Source organism: Lactuca virosa, chromosome 5, assembly GCF_052849685.1.
Source record: "Lactuca virosa cultivar CGN04683 chromosome 5, Lactuca_virosa_CGN04683_v6, whole genome shotgun sequence".
Lineage (NCBI taxonomy): Eukaryota > Viridiplantae > Streptophyta > Magnoliopsida > Asterales > Asteraceae > Lactuca > Lactuca virosa.
The window spans coordinates 51,625,454-51,640,206 of NC_136430.1; positions in this window are offsets into that span (position 1 = coordinate 51,625,454).

Sequence of the window (14,753 nt, forward strand, 5' to 3'; positions counted from 1 at the left end):
GATTTCTCCAACTTGTTTCTTGTCTTTGATCATTCCTTTCTCTTCTTTAGATTCCTCCCCGTCAGTGACTTCCTTACATGGTTCGTCCTTGGAAGTATTCTTGTCATTTTTGAGAGATAGGGGAGAGAGAAGTTTGGATACTATTGAACGAATGGCTGGGAACTATGGGTTTCTTTTATACGAAGATAGCAAAGCTATTGGTTCTTTATTGTTCATTGAATTTAGGCAAATTAGAAAATTTGGGATAACTGATTTTAAGTGTTTTTTTGATTTTCAAAATGTTTGTGTTGTTTTGGTTTTGATGTAAGGATCCACAGGTACTAGCTATGTTCAACAAATCTAGATAACATTCTTCAATCCCTAAAACTCTCAACCATTGTAATCTGTCAAACACCTTGCTCAAGGTTGGTTGTGCATAGGCCCGACCATAAAAAACATAGGTGCACACTCTAGGTTTATTTATGGTATGACTCATGAATAATACCAACCTTCGTCGAGGTGTATGACCGAAAGGAGTGAGTTTGTAGTTTTCATTGAAGATATGTTGAATTTTATTAGATGTTCTCATCGCGGGCTAGAGTATATGTATATAACTCTTATATATTAATGTTGGTGAGGTTTGTAGTATTATTAGCTTTGGTTTTGTACTCCAAGACTATCAAGTAAGGACTAGGGCTAGATAAGTAGTACCGGAGGGCAAGACCATTTTAGCATATAGCCATTCTGAAATCTAACAATCCAAGCGTCACTTCAAACGATTTACCTCTGTAAGTAGTCAAGAAGTAGTGTAATTAATAATAATAGTTTTATAATAAGCATGTAGTTGTAGTTGTATTCCTCTTTCGAGGATACGAGTTCTCTATAGCCAATTTAGTTTTGATACCAATCTGTCACACCCCCGGCTGAGGCGGTGGAACATGTCGGGCGGTGCGACTTAGTTCATTGATCACAAGAAATTGAATATATAACACACATACAAAAATAACAAATAATTAGTTGTATTTTATATTGAAGTTTGAAAACAAGGTTTTTATAGATAATAATAGAGTACATGACTTGCCTTAAATAGGGAGGCAGATATAACAAAATCTAGAAAACTAGGTCGCTTGAAATTCATGACTATTCCTTCCTCTGAAAACTTGATTAAAGAAGTCCTGAGAATACATGTAATTTTGTGGGTCAAAAAGAGGTTGGTGAGACTTAGAGGTTTCTGCTAGTGAACAAAAAGTATTTCTTTTATAGGTAAAACCAAAAGTATTTTCTTTTTAAGTAAAACCATATTTATGAATGAGTTTTGGAAAGATCCTTTAAAGAACTATGAAAGCCAAAAGGTGTTCTTCCATAAGTAAAACCATGCTTGTAACTGTTTTGCAAAGAGAGAAACCGAATCTGTGTTTTCTTAAGATATATATATATATATATATATATATATATATATATATATATATATATACATGCATAAGTTTGAAATACTACAAAGGTGGCACTGTCACACACACACACACACACACATATATATATATATATATATATATATATATATATATATATATATATATATATATATATATATATTATATTTGAAAGACAAAACAATGAAATTTATCTAGAATCTCCATTCTGTCCCTGTATTAGAAAAATTCTAGAAAAATCATTAGGGTCGAAATTAGGATCCGTAAACTCTCAAGGTAATGACACTACTTATTTTCCAAAATGAAACCTAACCTAATCTGAAACCTAATATGTGCCTAATATGAAACCTAATATGTGCCTAATATTTTCCAAAATGAAACACTAATATGTGCCTAATTTTTTCCCTAACCTAATATGAAACCTAACGAAGATGAAAATGACCGTTTTTACAAACTAGTCCGAAAAGGAATGCAATGATATGTAGTCTTGCAAAAGCTGATAATAAATTGTAATGACACTACTTATTTTCCAAAATATGCATTAAAGCTCAAGAGGTCAGGTTTCAAAGAGGTTCGCAGTGAATTGAATGTCTACAGTTTTGGACCTAAATTACAGAATGTCACATTACCTCCCCGTTAAAGGAATTTCATCCTGAAATTATTCCGTTCTAGATTATTTGTTCTAAGAAAATTCAACTAGTGGTAAGTGAGTATTCAATGCATTACCAGAGTCTATCACATAGGCGCGGAGCATGTCTTCCAGAGTTTGTATCGTCCTTTCACTTTTTCCTTCCATTTGAGAATGATATGCAATACTCATATCTAGTTTGGTTCCTAGGGGCCTCTACAATGATTGCCTAAATCTGGAAGTGAATCTACTATCTCGATCCGAGATGATAGAGATTGGCACACCATGTAGTCTGAATATTTCCTTAAGATAGGTCCTGGTGAGTTTCTCCATCTTGTCACTTTCATGGCTAGGAGATGAGCATACTTGTTCAAACGATCAACCACTACCCAAATAGTGTCATAGCAGCTTGAAGTTTTTGGAAACTTTGTTACGAAGTCTGTGGTCATATGTTCCCATACCCATTCCGGGATTCACAGTTATTGTAGTAGACCAGGTGTCTCTGAATTCATGTGTGGCAATCTCTGACTTGATGTTGGACAACTAATAAAGCTTCTTAAGATCGAAGATGTGTTGAAGGCTTTTGTGGTTGGTGAACACGACACACATTGTTTCGTTTAGGTAGTGTCTCTAAATTTGTAAGGAAAACACTGCAGCTCCTAATTCTAAGTCGTGGGTAGTGTAGTTGATATCGGTTGGCTTAAGTTGGCTAGATACGTATGCAGTGACTTTTTTCCTTTGCATTAATACGCATCCAAGCCCTCAGTGAGAGACGTCATACAATACTATAAAGTCTTTTGTTCCCTCTGGAAGAGACAAAATTTGTGTACTGCACATCAATTGTTTCAATTTCTGGAAGATAAACTCTTGGATATCTCCCCGATGGAACTTCTTGTCATTCTGGGTTACATCGGTGAGACGCTTGGCTATTTCACAGAAGTTCTTGATAAATCTCTGGTAATAGCCCGTAAGCCCTAGGAATTATCGTACTTCGGTTGGAATTGTTGGTTCCTTCAAATTCCTAATTGCTTCGATATTTGTGTAGCAGCAAGATCGTTGTAGCTGTTCGAACATGTGATCGATCCTCGGGAGTGGATATTGGTATTTGATGGTGGGTTTGTTCAAATCTTGATAGCCGATGAACATCCTGAACGATCAATTCTTCTTTTTGAGAAACAATACTGGAGATCCCCATGGAGAGAAGCTTGTCGAGATAAAGATTTTGTCAAGAAGTTCTTGGAGTTAACTGGAGATTTCTTGCATTTCTGATGGAGCCAGACAATAAGGAGATCTTGCATTTCTGATGTCTTTGATTTCCTTACTTTTTCCTTGCATATCCACCAAGCGGGCCAAGAAAGAGAAGCATCTCTTCTATAAACAATTTCTTGCCTTCATGCAAGAGATGCCTCTTAGATTATTTCCTGATTCATCTCTGTAAATCACGAGGTGTTGTTGTTGGGTAAAGGTACTCGAATGGCCTTTTTTTAAGATGAAATATCCGCTCAATGAAGTGATAACCAATCCAATCTGATAATTACATCGAAACTTCCTATTGTCATAGGCATTAGGTTGACATGAAAGATGTAGTTATTCAGTGTGAGAAGGGAGTTGGTGAGTATTTCTAAAGTACAGATGCATGGATATTGTAGATAGGAACGTACCAGTAACCGCAGATGGATCCTGGAGAGTGTATATATGACCAATCACAATGCTCTTCCTTTTCCACACTGATTCTTCAGTTTAGAGCAATCCTTCTTGAAGTGTCCCGGGTGGTTGCTGTTGGAAAATGTTTTTTTTATGTGACCATCACTGAAATAAGACGAACTGTTTTGATGTTATCTAACAAATATTATCAGTTATTTCAGGTTGTATCAATACGTAATCAAAACGGTATATACGAAAACACGTGAATGACAAAAACGCAAAGACGTAAATTCACAACTCAACAAGTCTCAAACCGCATGAAGATAAGAATCTCAAGACTCAAGTCATGCAACTCAAACCACTTGCAAAATCGAATACAAAGATCAAAAACGAATCAAACCAAAGCAAGATGATTCACGAACCCGACTCGACTCACATACCCGCGGATATCATGGATCAAATCCAAAATTCAGAACCAAAACCATTCAGGTCCCGCGACCAGCCCGCGGCCCGCATGACAAACCGCACAAAACTGATCAGGTCCAGCGACCGACCCGCGGCCCGCGCCCATACCCGCGTAGATCGAGATTTTCAATTCAGCTATTCAGAACGCAAGACGCGACCATCCCACGGCCCGCACCCATACCCGCGACCCGCGCCCATACCCGCGTACATCGAATTTTTACTTCAGCTATTCAGATCGCAAGAAGCAGCCATGCACGCGACCGACCCGCGGCCCGCGCGTACACCCGCGTAAAACTCATCCATACAAGAAATACCCACGAATATATATTATATATATGTATATTGTGTGTATATGTATATATATATATATATATATATATATATATATATATATATATATATATATATATATATATATATATATATACATGTATCGTATATATATACATATGAAGGAAGAAACAAGAAAACACAAAAGCAAAAGTCTCCATCACATGTGTTTCTTCTTTCTTTCTAAACTCACAGCTTCATCATCACTTCCAGCATACATACCACCTAGAAATTACTTTTGAATATATATACATGCACATGCATAGTGTATATGTGTATGTGCTGTGAGGAAAGAAAGCAAAGACAGCACAAAAGAAGAAAACCCACTTGCATGCTTCCAACTTCTTTCCAGCTTTCACTCCTCAACAATGTTTACTTTCCCTTAAACAAATGAGAGTTGCCTGGAGTATTTGTGCATATATATAGATGCATGCAAGAAGAGAGGAGTAGAGAAAAACACCAAAGTGTGAATAAAATCACCAAAGTGTGGGAGTGTTGTGGGTAAATACACCAAAAAGAGAGAGAGAGAGAGAGAGAGAGAGAGAGAGAGAGAGCATACGTGAGTATGTGTGTGTGTGTGGATGTATGTGAGTGTATTGTGTGTGTTAGAGAGTGTTTAAAGAGTTTTCATTGTAATATTCTGTAACTCTTTCACTCCAAAAGAAGAAAGCCAAAGCCAAGACCAACAAGCTTCAAGAACAACCTCTTCTTCAAGAACAACTCAAGAACACAAACACTATTCATCATCTTCCTCGCATTCAACCCATCAAACAAAGCCTATACCACCTTTGTTTACTACACCTATCACCACCAAACACCTCTCTCACATCAAAACAACCAATACCAACTTTCAAAACAACCGATACCAACACCCAAAACAACCAATACCAACACCCAAAACAACCCATACCAACACCCAAATCAACCAATACCCATACCCAAATCAACCAAGACAACATACCTACCTTACCAACAACAACCTTTCAAAACAACCAGAAATACCTTAAATACAATTACATAAAAACCAGTGTATTTGTCTTACTGTATAAACAATTGAGTAACAGAATTTTGAATAAATTTTATGTTACTTATACCTGATTGAACATTGAACAAATAGAGACACAGTCTATTAAGATCCAGTCCAACCTTAAGCCGTTCAGTCATTTATTTGACAAAACGTACTTTATAGACCAGTCGTTCCACAAGTCCAGTTCAAAACCCACCTACTATATCTATATTTATATATTTTATTACAGCTTTATGTCATTTAAATACTGTCATTTATTTCATGTATAGCTTTCAGTCATTTATAGCTTTCCAGTATTTATTTATTCCGCACTTCTTATCTTTCTGCATCTAATCTCATTAAATATATATATCTGTCACCCAGTAACTGGTAACTGAGCCTTTTATTCGTGGTAATCAGATCGTATATTTTTCACAATTGGTATCAGAGCTTGCATGATTTACTTTGAAATTTTTATCGAAAACCTTTGGTTAGCGTTTTTTTTACAAAACCTTCCATTAGCGTTTCTTTGAAATTTTCATTTTAATATCACTTGTTCAAAATCTTTTCAAAAAAAACAAAAAAATTATTATGTCTTCTGCTAATTACTCCAACATGAACTCTGTTTCTATTGCTAACAGCTTGGGATCTGGTTCACGGGCACCCATACTTATTCCTGAAGAGTATAATTCGTAGGTTGGCCGTATGAATCTTCATCTCAACTCCATAAATGAAAATGTCTGGAATTGTGTAGAAGGAACATATGTTACTCCAGAAAATATGGCTACTCTTGCTACAAATCAAGCCACTCTTGCTGAAACCGAAAAAAAGCTGCAACTCCAAGCCAAAAAGGAACTTGTGTCTGGAATTCCCCACAGTATTCTAAGTCAAATGGATGACATAATGCTGTTGACTGTAAATCAAATCTGGGAGAATTTAAAAAATCGTTTTTGTGGAAATCAAAGAATTATTGGAAACAAAAGAACATCTGTTTTAAATGAATTAGATAATTTCAAGATGCTTTCATCAGAAACCATTCATGATGCTCATGATAGGTTCAATTTTATCATGGTAAAAATGAACAATTTGGGCATCAAAAAGACACAACACGAGATAAATCTCAAGATTCTAAACAATCTTTACGAAAGCTGGAAGATGGTTAAACTCATCATTCAGGGAAATCCAGCCATTCATACTGAAACTCTATACAATTTGTATGGACAACTTCAATCGTATGAATCCTCGATTGACCCACCAACCACTACAGCTTTTGGAGGACCACTTGCTCTCGTTTCCACATCTTCTCAAAACCAAACACCTTTTAATGAACAAAACTTCAATCATTTTAATCAGACATCTTTTCAAAACCAACCCTTTTTGAACAATTCTTTTGATCAATCTGATTTAAATGATGAAGCAGACTACCAACAACTGTGTGCTTTGGTAGCAAACACAAACCTCCAGAGATTTATTCCAAATCATGGTCAATCGAATTTTAAACCAAATTTTCAAAACCGACCATCATTTGGACAAAATAATTCTGGATTTCAACCAAGACCTCAACCTGTTCAAAACAACTCAGGTTTTCAACCAAGACCTTATTTTGGACAAAATTTTCAAAGACCTTCCTTCCAAAACAATTCAAACCAAGGTTTTCAAAACCAGGGATTTCAAAACAATCCCAACTCAAGTCATCATAACAATAACCAAAACAACAGTTTTCAAAACCAAAACAGAGGATTCCAAAATCAAGGTTACACTAATCAAAACAATGGCTTTCAAAACAACCAAAATTTTGGATTCCAACAGAACCCTTCCCAATCTTCCCAACAAATCCAAACTCAAGCTCCTGAAAGACTTCCGATTAAAAGTCAAAAGGATGACAGTGATGAAGAAGTGATCATTTGTCACAACTGCAAAGGAACTAATCACTATGCCAGAGAATGTCGAGCCAAAAACAAAACCAAAGTCAAAGACTCAGCATACTACGCTCAAAAAGCCGATGAATTAAAAAAACAGGAAAATCAAGATAAGCAAAGAGCATTGATGGCAATCCATGAACCAAACGTGGAATACTGGCCAACTTCTGAAGACGAAGTTGACAATGAACCAACACAATCAAACTTTTGTTTCGTAGTTGGTGTTGATAGACCTTCAAGAGCTCCAAACGTCATAGAACAGGTATGGTCTATGATCTCTGAACTTGGTCTTTCGAAATCAATTTTTGAGTCCCATATAACCAAGATTGAGAAAAGTCTAGAAGCTGATCTCAAAAAATATCATGACACAATGATCAATTCCGATATCTGCAAATCTGAGTTACAAACCTTGCAACTCAAATTTGGAGAATCAACAAGGATTAAGAACAAATTGGAAAGAGACGTTGAAAGAAAATCAGAAGATTATAATCACGTCTTGGAACAATTAAATCAAACCCTAATTCAGAAAAGGGATTTGGAACAAAAAATTCAGTCGGCCATTTCTTCTGAAACAAAAGATGTTTTAGAAATGGAAATCCTTCAGTTGAAACAAAACCTTCAAGAATCAACCGAAAAATACAATGCTTTAAATGAAAAACTGACTGATTCCTTTAAACAAATCAATTTTCTTGAAACAGAAAACAAAAGATTGGTATGGAACATGGATTCTATCAAAATTGCCAGAAAGCTAAGTGATGATATTTTCACCAAGGCAAACACCTTAGGAACTGGCAAAATTGATACGAATTACAGACCAGGAATTGGAAGAGAATCCTTTGAAAATGAACTAGCTAAACAAGAAAACATGACAATTTGTGAAAACTCTGAATCCACTCTTCCAGATCTTTTCACATCTGCTAATGAGGAAGATTCAGATGACGAAACAGTTATCAACTGTAGCCCAGATGACACTGCTTTCACTATTTCCAAAAAGTCTATCAAAAGAGTTGTAAAATCTGAAACAAACTCTGCTAGTTCTTCAACAAACCAAATCAAACATACCAATGAAGCAACCATAACCCCACTTAACAAACCAAAAGTTTTTGAAAACAAACCAAAGAAACCAGTTCAACCTTACCTCATACCTCAAAAACAGGTTTCCAAACAAAAACCAAAACCTTTTCAAAAACCTTTTGAAAACCGCTTTCAAGAGATCACCTCTAACCATTCAAGGAACTTTAAAAAACGACCAAATCAGAAAGTTCCAAACCATCATCTTCAAAAAGCTTTTCATAACCGCCAATCACATCCCAGATATGAAGAGAACTTTTCAAACAAATCTTCACATCTAGGATATCGTTCACCAAATCACAGATTTTATAAACCCACAGGTTTTCAAAAACAAATCACATTTTGGAAAAACTTGATAAATAAAATCAAACCTCAACCATTCCATCCTAATGAACCAAACTCTTATAGAAACGTGAAGTCAAATACTATAAGAAATTCATTAAGCAAAACACCCAAAATAACGACAACTAACAAACCAGGACCCATTCAGATTTAGGTACCTAAACCTTCTGTCTAATTGTAGGTATTTAATGTTGGAGAACCCAATGATGATACATGGTATATTGATAGTGGCTGCTCCAAGCATATGACAGGAAACCGAAACTACCTGCGTGACTTCAAACCCACCCAAACAAATCAAGATGTTACCTTCGGCAACAACATGACGGCAAAAATCAAAGGTTATGGAAACATAACAAATGGTAACTTCACCATAAAGAAAGTTGCCTATGTCGATGACCTGAAACACAACCTCATAAGTGTTTCTCAACTGTGTGATAACAATCTTGAAGTCCTATTCACCAAACAAAGAAGCTTGATCATGGACGCCAAAACCAAAGAAATCATTGTTGATTCTTACCGTGCCGGAAATATGTATCCACTTGACATGGATCTTATCTATGGTAAACCCGATATATGTCTTCTATCAAAAGCCCCAGCAGATATCAGATGGTTATGGCACCGCCGCCTTTCCCATCTAAACTTTGGGTACATCAACAAACTGATCGGCGATGATCTTGTTAGAGGACTGCCACTTCTGAAGCTTGATAATGAAACTCTTTGTGCCGCATGTGAAAAAGGAAAACTTTCCAAATCAACTCACAAAAGCATCTCAGAATCTAGTGTATCCGAACCACTAGAATTACTGCACATAGACCTTTGTGGCCCTGCCAAAACCCAAACCATACAAGGGAAGAAGTATATTCTTGTTGTCGTTGATGGTTTCTCGTGCTTTACTTGGGTCTTTTTCTTAAGACTAAAATCAGAAGCACCTGAAGAAATGATCAACTTCATCAAACAAATCGAACTGAAGCTCAAACGACCTGTTCGAAGAATCCGAAGTGATAACGGTTTAGAGTTCAAAAACAAGACTCTAGATTCATTTCTCAAAGACAAAGGAATTGAACATAACTTCTCAGCCCCATACACTCCACAACAGAACGGCATTGTCGAAAGAAGGAACAGAACTCTATGTGAAGCTGCAAGATCAATGCTTATCTTCGCTGATCTGCCACAATACTTCTGGGCAGAAGCAATAGCCACAACTTGCTACACTCAAAATCGTTCCTTAATCCATAAACATCTTCATAAAACACCATATGAAGTCATTGACAACCGAAAACCAAACATCAAATTTTTCCATATTTTTGGTTGTCGATGCTTCATAAAGAACAATAAAGATCACCTTTCAAAATTTGAATCAAGGTCGGACGAAGGAATTTTCCTTGGTTACTCGTTTTCCTCAGCTGCTTATCGAGTACTGAACAAACGTACCAGAGTAATTGAAGAAAGTACCGATGTTCATTTCGATGAATTTTATGTCAGGAAATTGGATCGTGAACATTTTGGTTAAAAAATGATCGATAATATTTTTCAAAATCTAATTCAACAAACACCTTCTCCTGACAGAGATATTGAAATCGATCTTGATTTACTTTTTGAACAACCCAAAACCGCTTACAATTCTGAACTTCTAACTACTTCTATTGATTCTACAGGAACAACCACTGAAGGAACTCCACAGACAAACCGAAATGATGCAGATCAATTCGAGGGGGAACCACCTACACATACTTCTTCATTGGAACAAACACCAAATCCTCCTTTAAATACCCCATCCCCAAATATCCAAAACAATCCTGATGCATCATTTATGGGGGAACCTTCAAACCTATTCCAAGATGAAACTCCCGGAAAAGAACAATGGGATACTGAAATTCCAATTATTATAGCGGAAGAGAATCGCTTAATAAAATGGACCAGAAACCACCCAACTGACCAAATCATCGGAGATCCAAACTCAGGCATCCAAACTAGAGCCGCAACTTCTAATGATTGTTTATTTGGAGCCTTCTTATCCATGACTGAACCCAAAACCATACATTCTGCCCTCAAAGATCCAGACTGGGTAAAAGCTATGCAAGAAGAGCTAGAAGAATTTGAAAGAAATGACGTATGGAATCTTGTCCCTACCCCACCCGATGTTTCTGTTATAGGTTCAAGATGGGTATTCAGAAACAAAACTGACGATCAAGGAATCGTTTGTCGAAACAAGGCACGTCTCGTAGTCAAAGGATATTCACAACAAGAAGGAATCGACTACGATGAAACATATGCTCCACTTGCCAGAATTGAAGCAATTCGCATCTTTCTTGCATATGCTGCACATAAGAACTTCAAAGTATTCCAAATGGATGTTAAATGTGCATTCCTACATGGAGAGTTAGATTGCGATGTATACATCCAACAACCACCAGGTTTCGAAGATCCCAAATTTCCTGATCACAGCTTCAAATTGTAGAAAGCTGTCTATGGCTTGAAACAAGCACCCCGAGCCTGGTATGCCACATTGACAATCTTTCTCGAAGAATCAGGTTTTAAAAGAGGTTCAATCGATCAAACCCTCTTTCGTAAAATCTATAATAAACATCTTTTAATCGTACAAATATATGTTGATGACATTATTTTCGGTTCTACTGATGAATCTTTGAGTATTAAGTTTGCAGATCTAATGAAGAGCAAATTTGAAATGAGCATGATTGGGGAGATAACTACTTTTCTCGGACTTCAAATCAAACAGTCAACTGATGGCATTTTCATCAACCAAGAGAATTATGTCAAAAACCTACTCACTCGCTTTTCAATGGACAAATCCAATACCGCAAAAACCCCAATGGCTTTTGGATACAAAATCGATGCAGACTTAAATGGCAAACCTGTTGATCAAAAAAGATATCGTGGAATGATCGGATCACTCTTATACCTCACTGCCAGCAGACCTGACATCATGTTTTCTACATGTGTCTGTGCCAGATACCAAGCAAATCCTATGGAATCCCATGTAGTTGCTGTGAAACGCATCTTCAAATACCTAAAAGGCACTCCCAAACTTGGCCTTTGGTATCCAGCTAAATCCGATTTTCAGCTGAACGCTTTCACCGACTCAGACTATGGAGGATGCAAGTTAGATAGAAAGAGTACATCTGGTAGCTGTCAATTCCTAGGAGGTAGACTAGTAAGTTGGACTTCAAAGAAACAGACTTGTGTATCCACATCAACAGCAGAAGCTGAATACGTCGCTGCCGCCAGCTGTTGTTCGCAAGTCATATGGATGCAAACTCAACTGCGAGACTATGGCTTCAAAATTTCACAAATTCCCATATTTTGTGACTCAACCAGTGCAATTGCCATTTCTCACAATCCCGTTCACCATTCCATGACAAAGCACATCGACATTCGATATCATTTCATCAAAGACAACATTCAAAAGGGTCATATCGAATTGCACTTCATCAACACCGAAGATCAAATTGCCGATGTCTTCACTAACGCTCTCGATTAAACAAAGTTTCAATACTTCCTAGGCCGTCTAGGAATGTTAAATCCAGATAACATCCATCCTTAAACTTTTACTTTTTGTTTGTACAAAAGTGTGTTTACTTTCATTCAAAAGGAAAATTTAAAAACAATTGAAAATTGCTTTCCTTTCAAAAATACCAAAAACATTCAAATAACCAATATTTCCAAAAACATTCAGAAAAACAAATCATCAAAAAAAAATTAATAAAAGACTTGCCATAATAAGCTTTAATAGAACCTTGTGATTAATATTCTCTTGACTTAATTTTCAGATGCTTATGCTCGATGAAGATTTTAAGTCATATTGATTCTCAATTGGAGTGAAGGTTCAAATATCCTACTTTTCATAATGTATATAACTTTATTTCCTTCGATTTTATTTCATTATTGACGATTTTAAACAATCAAGGGACATAAGGTTAGGAGGTTCAGATGAAAACAAAAACCCATGTGAGAATTTGTGCCTCGTCGATCTAAATCATTGTGGAATTCATTTCTTGTGAGCTTAGGTGTGTCACTATTGCTTATAAGGTATACCCAATTATACCTTGTCACGGTCTCATTTTTGCTTAGATATCAAAATGACCAGGGACGATACATTCATTTCTTATATACTAGACAAACTGTCTTTCATGCCACCTATCCCTACCTAGATAAAAGCCAACAAAAAATGAAGACTTGCGATCCCATGATCCATCAAGCAAACAACGACATATCCTTACAAGAAAACCAAAGGAGAAACAAATATCTATCAACATCTAATCCTCAAAGACAAATCAACAAGAAAACAAATGGATTCAATAAAGATATACCAAACAAAACAAAAAAAAAATATTATATATTTGGTATTTTCAAACAAACTTTCAACCAAATGGTTATTTCAAAACAAAAATCATAAAATCCCGCGATTTGTTTTAACCATTTTTCACAAAAGAAGATATCTCAATCACTCAAGTCAAATACTCTTAAAAAGGTCTCAAATGTAGCAAATTCTCAATGCTAAAACAAAATATCTTTTTACAATAAATCGATATTGATCAACAAACAGGATACTATCAAAGAAGAAGCTGCAACAACAATGGATTTCCCGGGATACTGTAGCCTTCATCACTGAAGAATCTTAGTTGCAAACTGCACTATGAAAATTGCTAAACCCCTCTACATGTATTTCCCGACGGAGAGAGAGTGAACTTTAATGGCATGAATGAAGAAACCCGCTGAGTAATGTCGAAACCAGTCTTATGTGATTGATTATCTAATAATGAGACTAAGTGACTTATAGGAAAAGCATAACTGAACACCTCCAATATGAGTGTGAGTCGTCAGAGAGAAATATCACTCATTTTTAGTCATCATTAACCTGTTCTGCTGCCAGAACAACCAAACATCCAAGTGAAGTGTGAGCTATACCAATAAGCGTTCATCTGAATCGACCTGTTAAACCACTTGTCGTCAGAAATAATGCTATAAAATCTTAAGAAATCTCTTTAGATACATATATGGCTACCCTTTGATAACCGAACCCGAGACTTTGATTCGGAAACAAATTTCTGAAAATCTTTTACATAAGATATGTTAAACAAAGTCACAAGCTTTCAAAACGATCACTATGTTTTATATATATCTTATCTTTGACAAAAACAATTATCCCAAATCTTCAAGATTAAAACTGTTAATGTGATAATATTTGTCCTTATTTCATCAATGATCACATAGGGGGAAATTGTTGGAAAATGTTTTTTTTATGTGACCATCACTGAAATAAGACGAACTGTTTTGATGTTATCTAACAAATATTATCAGTTATTTCAGGTTGTATCAATACGTAATCAAAACGGTATATACGAAAACACGTGAATGACAAAAACGCAAAGACGTAAATTCACAACTCAACAAGTCTCAAACCGCATGAAGATAAGAATCTCAAGACTCAAGTCATGCAACTCAAGCCACTTGCAAAACCGAATACAAAGATCAAAAACGAATCAAACTAAAGCAAGATGATTCACGAACCCGACTCGACTCGCATACCCGCGGATATCATGGATCAAATCCAAAATTCAGAACCAAAACCATTCAGGTCCCGGGACCAGCCCGCGGCCCGCATGACAAACCGCACAAAACTGATCAGGTCCAGCGACCGACCCGTGGCCCGCGCCCATACCCGCGTAGATCGAGATTTTCAATTCAGCTATTCAGAACGCAAGACGCGACCTACCCACGGCCCGCACCCATACCCGCGACCCGCGCCCATACCTGCGTACATCGAATTTTTACTTCAGCTATTCAGATCGCAAGAAGCAGCCATGCACGCGACCGACCCGCGGCCCGCGCGTACACCCGCGTAAAACTCATCCATACAAGAAATACCCACGAATATATATTATATATATATATGTATATTGTGTGTATATGTATAT